Here is a 12,994-nt window from a genome sequence, read left to right as displayed (position 1 = left end):
GTACCAAATGTTCCACTTCATCATTTTGAATTTCTACTCTGATCATATAACATCATGCATTAAATCAACAGATCACTTATATAACCTTGGTTTGTTGCTATATTTAATGTCCTTAATGATTTGTTAGGGCTGTATTGATTAGTGGTTGACTAATATTGATTTTTCAATGACTGATTATTCAGAGAGCAGATCAATTTAATAATGGTAAATAAGATAACGGACCTAAAATTCCAGACTCACCATACTTTATATAATATTTACTTAGATTGTTCAAATTAAAAATTGTTACTTAAAACAGTTTCTTCTCATATACAGTAAGGTAGATTTACAGAATTCTGAGTGTCCTATGTGTTCAGTCAGGAAGTGCCCTCTACCACATTTCCCAATAGCTCAATCCTAATAGGTCACAAGATTAAGTCAACATAGGTTACATTAGGTGTTTACCTAATTTTAGCTCCGTTGTGACTCTCCAACAGTGTCCATTGAGCCACTCAATCAACCCCTGTAAAATAACAGTAGTTAAGATTCAAGACTATGAATTATTTCACAGTGCTAAGTCAGGGGTGTTGATTTCCAGAGGTGTCCTTGAAATGCTTTTACTGATGAATGGTTGGAACGATAGTATTATGTGGGCAACAATTATCTAAATGTTCATGAAGAAAGGCTCAGCTGTGAACACTCAGTTATGGGCTGACATTAATGGCAGCTTTACTTACAAAGCCAGGACACAGTCATGGTGATTTTCTCTCACTTGTTTTGTGAGGAGGCACACACTTCAAAGTGACTTTGTAGAACACAAGAGTAACTTTTGTAGAAGTTTTTATTTTTTATCAAAGACGTCAAACACACACTTTTTATCATTGTCTTATTTAATATCAGTATTTATAAGTTTACTGCTTTAAATAAATCTATGATCTCAAATCTACAAGCCTGTCAAGGTGGTCGATCAAATAGAAAACTTTTTACAGACCAAATGATGGATGAGAAAATATGCCATTTTCAGGACCTTTTGGGATTGTTCCTAAAATAATTTTCTGGGACAGAGAGAAAAGTGTTTTAGGAATAAAGAGCAAGTGATTTATGGACCGCTGTTATGCTGAGGTTTTAGTTAGAAGGCTTATTTTGTAAATATTGATATGTCCAGTGCTCTGGGCAAGGCTGATTAGGGAGTAATTAATTTCCTGTTATGATAAGTATTCTGCTACTACAATATACAATATACAATACACACCTGAGGGTCATATGGCTGACTTTGCAGTATAAATAATTGCCTACCACCTACAAAGGTATTTATTAAATCCCTAAGAGAAGATATTTCTCATTTCCACTCTCTTTGCTGCATCAGCACTTCCTCTTTCATTGCTGTATAGTGCACATATGCTAGCAATGACAGGTCCCAATGGGGTCAGCCAACTGTTAGAATTGAGGTCAAAAGCTTTGACCTGACACCACAATTCTGTCATTTCCTCCATCTAAAATTGGCACAATTGACGGTGCTGGGTTTATGGCTGAATTTTCTACCCAAAGTGTCATCTCTCACAAACCTTTGGAGAACTACTGCTTTCTAGCAGTCAATGGGTGTGATCAAACCATGGTTTATGTATATTTACCGCAACGTCTATGATAATTAATGAGAGTATAGCTTGAAATAGCACAGAATATTAATCCATGTATCCGACACTTTGGTGAAAATGCTTTGTAGCATATCAGAGCGAATCGGACAATCTAAGATTCAATCAGAACAGTGTTGAAACCACACAAAGCGGCCCAGGATAACAAGAAATCATAAATCTGCCCACGATACCAGAGTCTGAAGCAAGTCCACCAACTAGCAGCTTTGAACAGTGTGCAACATTAACACAAAAGAAAACTTATTGTTAATCCCATCTCAGGAAAGAGATTGTCAATTTTGGGGCAAGAAACCAAGATTAATGATTGAAGATACAACGCATCATGACAATCATGAGTAAAACCCTTAGTTGAGACTTCCTTGGGTTTCCCCCTGCTCAGGACAAAGACCAGGTTCCTTCTAGACCTTTTGTTCCTCACAGAACACAGCCTCACATTCACAGAACTACACAGAGAATATCTTTTACATATGTAGATGCACCAAAATAATTTTGAAAGGACTTCTAAATGAATATCAGTCCATTGCATAACTCTATACCATGTATATAACCCACACATTTGTCTATCATGTTGTAATCACTCATTGTGTAATCTTTTAATAATATTTAATAGTTTAGAGGTTTATATTTGTGTTTGGTATGCATGTGTGTGAAAAGTCATACTTGAAATGTTCCTATCAATCAATGCTTTGTAAAATGTATTATATTCTTGTTACAGAAACCAGTCCAAATGATACTCTGCAAGAGCAGGAAAATTTGGACCATGTGACTAATAAGATAACATGTTGATTTATGTATTGGGAGGAGGAACATAGCAACACCCTGAGCTAAGACAATGTCTAATTGGTCAGGACACCATTTGGGATGTGTCCAACAGCTGAGTTTAAAAACTCGGGACACCAACAAATTTGGGGTATTTTGCCTTTTCAGCTTTTTGCCACCACCATGGCTTGTGTCACTTCTTTTTGCCTTTAAGTTTTTCCATTCTTTGAGTGCTCCCTGGCCTGCATGCCTTCTGCTTCTCTAAAAACCATGAGATACACCATGTATTCTCATCAAACTTTTCTTTCCATTGAGAGTTTTGCGTTCTAAGTTTTGCCGCAAAGCCATGTCTTAGATGTTGTCTGTGCTCAAAACTTCAGCCAGTGCACACGACTCTGCACCATCCTTCAGCTAATGATGTCACGTCGAACGACTATTAGACCTTATGCCAGTTAACCTTGGGAACCCGTTTCTGCAATGATGACAATAAATGGAATCCCCTAAAACAGACAACGCAAGTACCTTCAGATTCTAGCTGAACTGGTGCATTTTAATAGCCTCATTAAGAATCTCAATGCAAGGGATAATTAATTGATTGATGGTTGTTCAAGTCTAAGAAATTGCATATATTTATATAAACTTGGGATTTCACATTTTCACTCTCTTAAATTCATTCTTTCCTCACTTTCTCTCATTTTGCAACTTGTGTGAATGTGTGTGTGTGTTTATGTGTTAGATTAGTTTATATGTCTTAGATATATCCAATAAAGTCTTATTTATATTGAAAAGAGAAGTATATTGTCTTTTGTGATAACAACTGAATGTCTTAAAGGGTTACTCCACCCCAAAATGAAAATTTAGTCATTAATCACTTACCCCCATGTCGTTCCAAGCCCGTAAAAGCTTCGTTCGTCTTCGGAACGCAATTTAAGATATTTTGGATGAAAAGCGGGAGGCTTGTGACTGCCTCATTGACTGCCAAACAATTTGCACTGTCAAGGCCCAGAAAAGTATGAAAGACATTGTCAGAATAGTCCATCTGCTATTTCAATCTGAATTTTATGAAGCGACGACAATACTTTTTGTATGCAAAAAAAAATAAAAAAAAGAATAACGACTTTATTCAACAATTCGTCTCCTCTGCGTCAGCATAGTGCCATTTTGGAGTATAGTGTATTAATATGCATTGTAGAGCTGATGTTATACGACTCATTCAATGAGTCGCTGGCCAACTCAGTGATCAGACGTAAAAACAGCGATTCTGTCCAAATTCCCTATAAATATCATAATTAATTGTCATTAATTATATCATGAATAATCTACAATAAAGGGTCAATTAAAAATGAGTATTCATTTCGAAATGTCTCAGTATTTGGTTTGACAGCAGCACTCCAGTTTCATGAACATTTGTCAAATCTGATGATTACGTTCTCCAGTATGACTTGAGATGATCCAAACACTGAGATGATTCACTGAAGGCAAAAATATCCGTCTGTACAATGAATCACTTGAACAATGTCCCAAATTTATTTATGTGATTAGTGACCTAGAAATAGTTCAAGCTTCCTGTTTATTTCCAGGTTTAAATTAGGTTTTGACTCCAAGATTGTTAATGTGGTCCCAGACTGATAAGCACTGACAATCTGCCATAGTTGTTGGTCAATTTCACTCACTATTTACATTGTTATCCAAAAAAGGGATACATATAAGAAGAATTTTAGAAATAAGAAAAGGCCAAGGCAGAAACCCATTGATTTAACCTGAGCTTGACACAAGAAATATCCCCCAGCATGACTTCCTACCTTTCTCTATCTCCCGCTTGTCTCTTCCTTTGTACTCCTCCATCTCTGCTGAAGAGCCTTGAGCAGAGTTCTGTTTAACATTCCATGGGTAAACATTGGGCTTTATTGTAGCACTGTCCTAGAGTGTTCAGAGCTGAGGAGCTCTGGCCTGACTGATCCCCAGAAGACTAGTCCAAACATCAGAGCTGCAGAGGGCTGGGGAAAAACAACTCTAGACTAGGGGAAAAAAACGAGTCTGGAAGTTTTGTGATATTTTGTTAGACACAATGTGAACTTTTCTTCATGATAATGAATATACAAAATATGTGTGATTGTCTTGTTTTGGCATTTGATGAATCCTGGTGGTCTGAGCTTAGCTGGAGGAGATTTTATATATAATATGATAAGGATATAATCTGCAGTAGTCCATTGCAAAATTTAGTCCTGCATTTAAAAATGTTTGGAAACTTTTACAAACCATCACAGAATTACATGGGAGCACTGACAATGTTTCTAGGCATTTGAACTTCCACTGTAATCACCAGCTGCTGATTGTGGTGGTGGGATAATGGTAGTGTAATGGCAATGTTACTGGATTTGGCTGGAGTTTTTTTTACATTTTTTTTTTTAGACAGGGTCAACAAATGAACTGGAGAAATTAAAAAATACTTTTCCATCCCTCTTGTTTATTATTCCCTGGACCATACATCTTACTCCATACTACTGTACTTCAGGGGGACTGTCTCGGTTAATCCCGTGGCAGAAACAGATAAACAAATAGAGACATAATTAGCGTAGGTGCTGTTCCATCTAAGCAAAAATGATTTGTTCAACCCAAGCTAAAGAATAATAATAATGTACATTTGATCAGATATAACTGCAGTACAAGATTATAAGACGCATTATGTGAATGCTTGGCTAAAGAGATGTGTCTTTAATCTAGATTTAAACGGATAGAGTGTGTCTGAACACCGAACATTATCAGGAAGGCTATTCCAGAGTTTGAGAGCCAAATGTGAAAAAGCTCTACCTCCTTTAGTGGACTTTGCTATCCTAGATACTACCAAAAGTCCAGAGTTTTGCGACCTTAGGGAGCGGGTTGGATTGTAGCGTGGTAGAAGACAAGTTAGGTACGCAGGAGCTAAACCATTTATGGCCTTATAGGCAAGTAATAATATTTTGTAAATGATACGGAACTTAATAGGTAGCCAGTGCAGAGACTGTAAAATTGGGGTAATATGATCATATTTTCTTGACCTGGTAAGAACTCTAGCCGCTGCATTTTGGACGATCTGTAGATTGTTTATTGAAGATGCAGGACAACCACCTAGCAGTGCATTACAATAGTCCAGTCTAGAGGTCATGAATGCATGAACTAGCTTTTCTGCATCAGAAACAGGTAGCATGTTTTGAAGCTTGGCGATGTTTCTAAGATGGAAGAATGCTGCTTTTGTAACATGGGAAATATGATTTTCAAAGGACAAGTTGCTGTCTAATATAACACCCAGATTTTTGATTTTAGAGGACGTAACAGTGCATCCGTCTAGTTGCAAATTGTAATCCAAGAGATTCTGTGTAATGTTTTTTGGTCCAATAAGTAATATCTCTGTCTTATCTGAATTTAATAGGAGGAAATTATTCGTCATCCAATCTTTTACATGTTTTACACAATCTATTAGCTTATATAGTTTAGAAGTTTCATCTGGTCTTGTTGAGATATATAGTTGAGTATCATCAGCATAACAATGAAAACTAATCCCGTATTTTCTAATAATATTACCAAGAGGCAACATGTATATTGAAAATAGCAGAGGACCTAGGACAGATCCTTGTGGTACTCCATACTTTACTGGTGATAATTGTGATGACTCTCCATTTAAACGAACAAAGTGGTAGCGATCGGACAGGTAGGATCTAAACCATCTTAAAGCCTGCCCTTGAATACCAGTATAGTTTTGTAATCGATCTATGAGTATGTCATGGTCTATAGTGTCGAACGCAGCACTAAGATCAAGTAATACTAGCAATGAGATGCAGCCTTAGTCTGAAGCAAGAAGCATGTCATTTGTAATTTTAACAAGTGCAGTTTCTGTACTATGGTGAGGCCTGAAACCTGACTGAAATTCTTTATAGAGATCATTTTTTTGCAAGAAGGAGCACAATTCATATTCAATCTGCGAAAATACACACTGATCAACACCAACAGACTTCAACAGGAGTAACACACTGAAACAAAAAAAACCTGATGAATGTGTTTGTTTGTCTGCCAATACAGTGTGAATTGGTCTTTAAATGTACATTTCAGACATATAAGAACTAGAATCCTGCAGTTACCAAAACAGTTACTCTCAGCAAAAGGTACAAAAGCTGTCACTGAGCTTTTAAAAGGTATACCTTAGTACATATTTACCCCTAAATTTGGCATATTAGTACTCTGAAGGTACATTTTAGTACTTACCTAATACTTACCTTATCAGTGACAGACTTTAACTTAGCAGTTCATTTTCGATCTGAATTGTTGATCATCCACACATTCGCCACAAAATCATTTCTCAACAGTGTCAGAGGGGTTTACACATCGTCACTTACTGTCAGACTTGGTGTCAGACAGACAGAGCACAGGATCCAATATGATGAAGTACTGCTAGCCTGCAGATTGAGAGAGAGAGTCCAAAAAAATGTGTTTACACTTTTGAGCACACATAAAGTAGCCATTTCTTTTCATCCTCTTACTAAATATCAAGCAGATTGTTTAAATGTCAGCTGCTTAGACTGGGCCGAGCTGGAGTGGCGCACAGGGGCTGTGGGTGTGAAACATTACCCTTTCAGACTCACAGAATGACTGTGCTAATTAACAGAGGTACACTCCAACAAATACCAGATTAATGTCAATGGCCACGTCTAGGAGACTCAGGCATGGGCAGTCGTTCCATTTATAACTGCGCCCACAGGAAGGGAGTCAGGAGTGCTCCGTGTGATTTAATGGTGGAAAGGGAGACAGATGTCAGAGCCAGCAGCAGCAAATGCCCCTATACTCATCTTTAGAAAATAAATGGGATGCTTCCATGTCTAGCATGAGAGAGATTAGACACACAGTCATCAGTTGTGATCCAAACTGATTATACACACCGAAACACATAGCTTAACATGTCACTAATGTTCACATTTTATGATAAATAACCAGTGCTACTGTACCATAACATTACATAATATGTAGCACCTGATTCTCTGGTCAAAGACTATAGGGGAGAAGTGGGCTAGTTGTCACACTTTTTAGGGCACTAACATTTCTTACGGCAGGTTTGTTTGCTTATGTATTCATTCATTTTTTTTATGATTTAATTTAATTTTTTTCATTTTCCATTTCTGAATAGGAACATACTGTACCTTGAGATCTTGAGGCTATTGAACATTTCCACTGATATTGACCTGTAATAAAATGATATAGTTTATTGAACACAACATTAACATACAGGGTTTGTTGTTACACTTTGTGGTTACCTGGCTACCATTGTTGTCTCAGTAGGAACCTGCCAAACACAAAACAACTGCAGAATAAGCAGAGCATGAAAAGAAGATATACATTTTCAATTAATAAATTACATAAAATTACATCATTTAAAATATGACTTACAAAAATGTCCCAACCTGCCTTGACATTAAATTAAATATGCTTTTTTTGACATTAAATTAAATTAACATGTTGAGAACAAAGTTCACATTGTTCTGTTAAAATCTGTTTATATGTGTAGAGTTTTGAACATATAGTTTAGATATATCCCATGTGACAACCAGTGTTATTAACTTGATCTAATACTGTCTTTATATAATTTAAATAAATATAAATAATATTTTATAAATAATAAAATATTAATATTAACTTACAATATAAACAAAAACTAGAAATGTTTTAAGTTGAACTACTTAAATGACTAAAACTAAAACTGTTCATTAATGAATACTATAATAGAATATAAATATTACTAAAATAACAGCAGGATTATTTCATTTATTCTCCATGGTTTAATTAATTCATTTTTAATTTTCAGTCATTTTATCATCTGAATATGGTGGTTAGAGGGTCACTTCAGAAGCAGAAATCAAGACTTGAAGCCCCAGTGCATGACCTAAAAGTTCTGAAAGTGGTTCTTCAATAAAATGCTATGTAATTTGCATAAATAATAGCTTTGGTTCATTATGCCACCGTGATTGAAAACACACCCACACACGCTCCCATGTTCCCGCAGGAGCAGCAGCAGGGTAAACACACGGTGAGGAGTGACTGATGTCCGTACTGCACTCTCAGAGAAGGAGGAAAACAGTAAGGACTTGCATGGTGAGTCACGGCTAATCCCTGGAACCGCAGAAACAGAGGCAGAGCTTGTGGTGCCTGTGTGATGTGAAGGTTGTTCTCAGACAGCCTGCTATTCTTAGGCTCTCTGCATTTGTCTGAGACAGTGCAAAGTTTATTTTTTACCTTTTTCTTCTAAAACCGTACAAAGCAAAGTGAAGTAATTACAACCTTTCTCAGTCTTCTCTGTGCCGTTTCCTGTTGGTGTGATGTTTCTCTGTTCTCACTGTTCGCTGTGATGTTAAATGCTATATATCTGCGGTCTGGCCTGCTGCCTCGCCATCTCTGGAGAATAATCAATCTCACTAAAGGAAGAAATTCATGTCAAAAAAAAAAAAAAAGATTGTCATCAGAGAATATTTACTCAAACCTGTATTACTTTTTTTTTCCTTCATAGGAGATGATAGTGAATGGCAAGCAGGGTCTGTCAAGTTCAGAAAAAGGACCACAAAAAGAAGTACCACATAAATTATTCACTACTGCATATATGTGCATATTTTTTTATTTACTTTCTCAGGTGCTTTATTTAAAGCAATTTATAAATGAAGAACATCTCTAGATGTTCACAAGAACCTCACAGAGCAATACTCATAGTATAGCAGAAAACGAGATTAGAAAACAAACTAGAACTAGTGAACGATTGTACACTATATTCCAAGTCTTCTAAACTCATACAATAATTTTATGTGAGGAACAGACTACAATTCATTACTCCCAAATAATCTTCCCTGATACTGTGGCTCACAAATCTCATTTGTGCAATTTGAATGTGCATATTTACATTTGGTGCATCCAGATTGGTTAAGAGACACACAAGAACTATGGCTTGAGGGTGATTAATAATGGGGTAATTTTCATTCTTGAGGGAGCAATCCCTTTGAATTTTAGTCTTTTTCTCACACAAACCTATATTACATGACTTCGGTAGGCTAAGAATATACGGCATGAATCATACGGACTGCTTTTGGTCACCATTCACCATTCATGGAAAAGAGCAGCATGAACATTATACCCAATAACTCGATTTTGACAGTAGAAAGAAAATTCTGAAGGTTTGAATCAATGTGAGGGTGAGCAAATTATAAAACTACTTATTTAAATAACATGGTGTGGATCAGGGGAACATGAAGAATCTGTAAGAAAAGTGTAGTCTTGTACCTGTTATCATTTCCTGATACAGTTAACACTGCAACAATCACAGCTCCTCATTTCTCTCCCTCTCTCTTCATCCCTTCTGTCTGCACATTACGCTACACCCAATGAGGCGCTTCTTGAGGCCAAAAATAAGTTTGCACAAATGGCTCAGGGACTCTAATGAGCTACATGGGTCCTGTGCAGAGTTCACAAGGCTGGGACCTCTGCGATCTGCTTACCTCCCCAGAGTGAGGATGCTCTCCATAATCGATTACACTGAACAGGCGTCACATTTTTATTATCTACTGGAGTGGGCTGATCTTTCACAGTAGCCTCTAATCTAATTGGAGATGGCACCAATTCCCAGCAGCACAGGGCAGGCAGACAGACGCACATCACTGCTGAAATCAATGGTGCTGTGTTATAAATCAGCTTCAGTTCCCACATGCACCGCATAACCACACCAACCTGCCCTGCTATCACAACATAATACAGTCTCAGCACCTGCTGTGTATCAGGCCAAGGCTCAATGTAGTTCAGCCCAGTGAAGTCAAAGTATATGCCATCTCAAAAGATGCCATCCTCAGAGACTTAGCTTGCCTGACTGATGGTGTTGGTTTTAAAAATGGCTGTGAATTCAAGGCTAACTGGGGGTAAAGCTTTTCCAAGCATTAAGTGCAGCAATGAAAAAGGTTTTGAGTGATGTAGTCGTTTTACTCATGCTCTTATAACTGCAATAACAGTCTGTTGATTGCTGCTTGAGAGGCTGTGAGCCAAAGCCCATCTCAGCAATGAAAACTAACTCTCAGTTACAGATTGATTGGCTCTCATACAGTGGGATTGATGGCCAGTGTTAATTACTTAGAAATGAATAATTCAGCCCCGTAATGGCTGGATGAAAACGAAAAGCCCACAGTCAATAAGAAAGCTCCATCTGAGAAGATAACAGATTCCCAAAGGGCGAGAAGAAATCAAGAGCACTTACAGCGGAACTGAAGCATAGACTGGGCTGATCTCCAAAATGCTGATCCAGCCCCTCCCACAGTCCCCATACAGGGCCCATCTGTGGAGAATATACATAATAATGCTTTCTTGCTTTATGAAGTATTGCATATTTCATCTCTATTCTCTAACAGTGAAAGAGGAAACCAATGAATGCTAAACTGATTTAAGATGGAAAAACTAGTGGTAACATTATTGATGTACTCATTGAAGCACCAGTACCATCTAGTGGAGATTTGATTCTGAAACTTTTTGATGCCAAGGACTCTCAAACATGGAGATCGGTTTGCGATGAGCAATCTTTCTAAAAGGAAGGCTATATATTTTCATGTATATAAATACATTTATGTTGTGTGGGAAAAATATTACATGTAATATTATTACAGATACTACAACTTGAAATACACTACCGAAAAGTTTTTGAACAGTAAGATTTTTGAAGTTTTTTAAAGAATTCTCTTCTGCTCACCTCACCAAGCCTGCATTTATTTGATCCAAAATACAGCATAAGCGGTAATATTGTGAAATAACTGCTTTCCTTTTGAACATGTTTTAAAATGTAATTTATTCCTGATTTCAAAGCTGAATTTTCAGCACTCCAGTCTTCAGTGTCACATGATCCTTCAGAAATCATTCTAATATGCTGATTTGCTTTTGAAGAAACTATTTTATTGTTATTATCAATACTTAAAACAGTTGTGTACTTGTGTATTTTTTTCAAGATTTGTTTCACAACTTTTGACTGGTAGTGTACATTTTTCCAAAATTAAACATTTACATTGGCATTATACCCAAGTAAATTATTAAAATGTACCTGCTGGGCAAATAAAATATATTTTATTAACATTTTATTTATTAAATAAATAAAAATATATTGTATTAGGCCATCCATGTATCTGAGATTAACACGTCATTATAAAGCAGAAAACGATTGTAAAAATATTTTAATATAATTCATATCCAAAGTGTAAACATTACATTTGGAGTCCAAAAATACATTTTGTAAAAAAGATTATCTCTCTCAATCTTTTTTTCAAACCACCTGCAGCTCCTCAGACACAAATATAACTGAAATGTTCAGTAAAATCATTGCTATTTTGTTCTAGTTTTCTTTCTCTCAGTCAAACAGAATATCCTGTGCCAGTCATTTGTGTGGACGTGTGCTAGACAGATGTACTTTGGAGCGTTGGCTCAGGTTATTTGTCAGCTCACTGTGGAATAATAAGGAACCGAATTTGGGTTGATATGGCTTCATTCATTCTTGTTCTATTCCCATATATTCTGCTGCAGACCTTTGCAGGTAAGACCTACACACCCACTTACCTCTTATAAATCAATCTTCTTAGAGCTGACAGAGAACATACAAGGCACACTTGGCATTTGCCTTCTGACTTTCTGGGGTTTAATCATCATATTTACGTGTATGCTTTCAGTAGTTCCCCTCCAGTAAAGATTATAAACTCTCGAACTCTGTAACACCCCCAGGATCAGTGTTCCTAGATGGGGAGAAAGCTGACAGCATTTTGCGGAGACACAGGCGAGCAAACACAGGAATATTTGAGGAGTTTCTGAAGGGGAATGTAGAGAGGGAGTGTATGGAGGAGATGTGTGTCCTGGAGGACGCCAGAGAAGCCTTTGAAAATGATGAAAAGACAGTGAGTAGAGCAAGATGTGGTTCGTCAGTTGTCATGCATTGTGTAATATATAGTTCTGGGCAAATTATGTTGGTAAGTGTGTTTAATCATTGACCGTCATATTACCAAGGGCAAACAGGAGAAGATTTCTATATGTTAAAGGAACAGTTCACCCCAAAGATGAAAATTTGCTTAAAATGTACTCACCCCCAGTCCATCCAAGATGTAGATAAATTTGTTTTGTTTCGTCATTGGAACAGATTTTGGGGAAATTTAGCATTAGGCTACATCCCTTGCTGACTAATGGATCCTCTGCAGTGAATGGGTACTTCAATCCAAATTACTCCAGTCCATCCTTGAAGCAAAAAAGCTGCGTGTTTGTAATAAGCATATCGATCATTAAAACTGTTGTTTCCAGCTAAAATGTAAGTGCTCTATCCATAATATTGCTTTCTCTTCTGATTCTCTCCGTCTTGCCTGAATCAATAGAGAAACATGCATAGATCAAGCACCGTTTACAAGCGGAAACAGTCCAAAACCGTTCTAAACAAATACGTTGATGTATTTTGATGTGAGATGACAACATGGGATGAATGTTTTCTAGAGGAGGAAGCATCATTATGGATAGAGGACTTCTGGCCAGAAATTACTGTTTAAAGTTAAAAAAAATTTATGCTGTATGTTTAGGTAGCTATTGGACCA

Source organism: Barbus barbus (assembly GCF_936440315.1).
Source record: "Barbus barbus genome assembly, chromosome: 33".
NCBI classification, from domain to species: Eukaryota; Metazoa; Chordata; class Actinopteri; order Cypriniformes; family Cyprinidae; genus Barbus; species Barbus barbus.
This window is presented reverse-complemented; position numbering follows the sequence as displayed.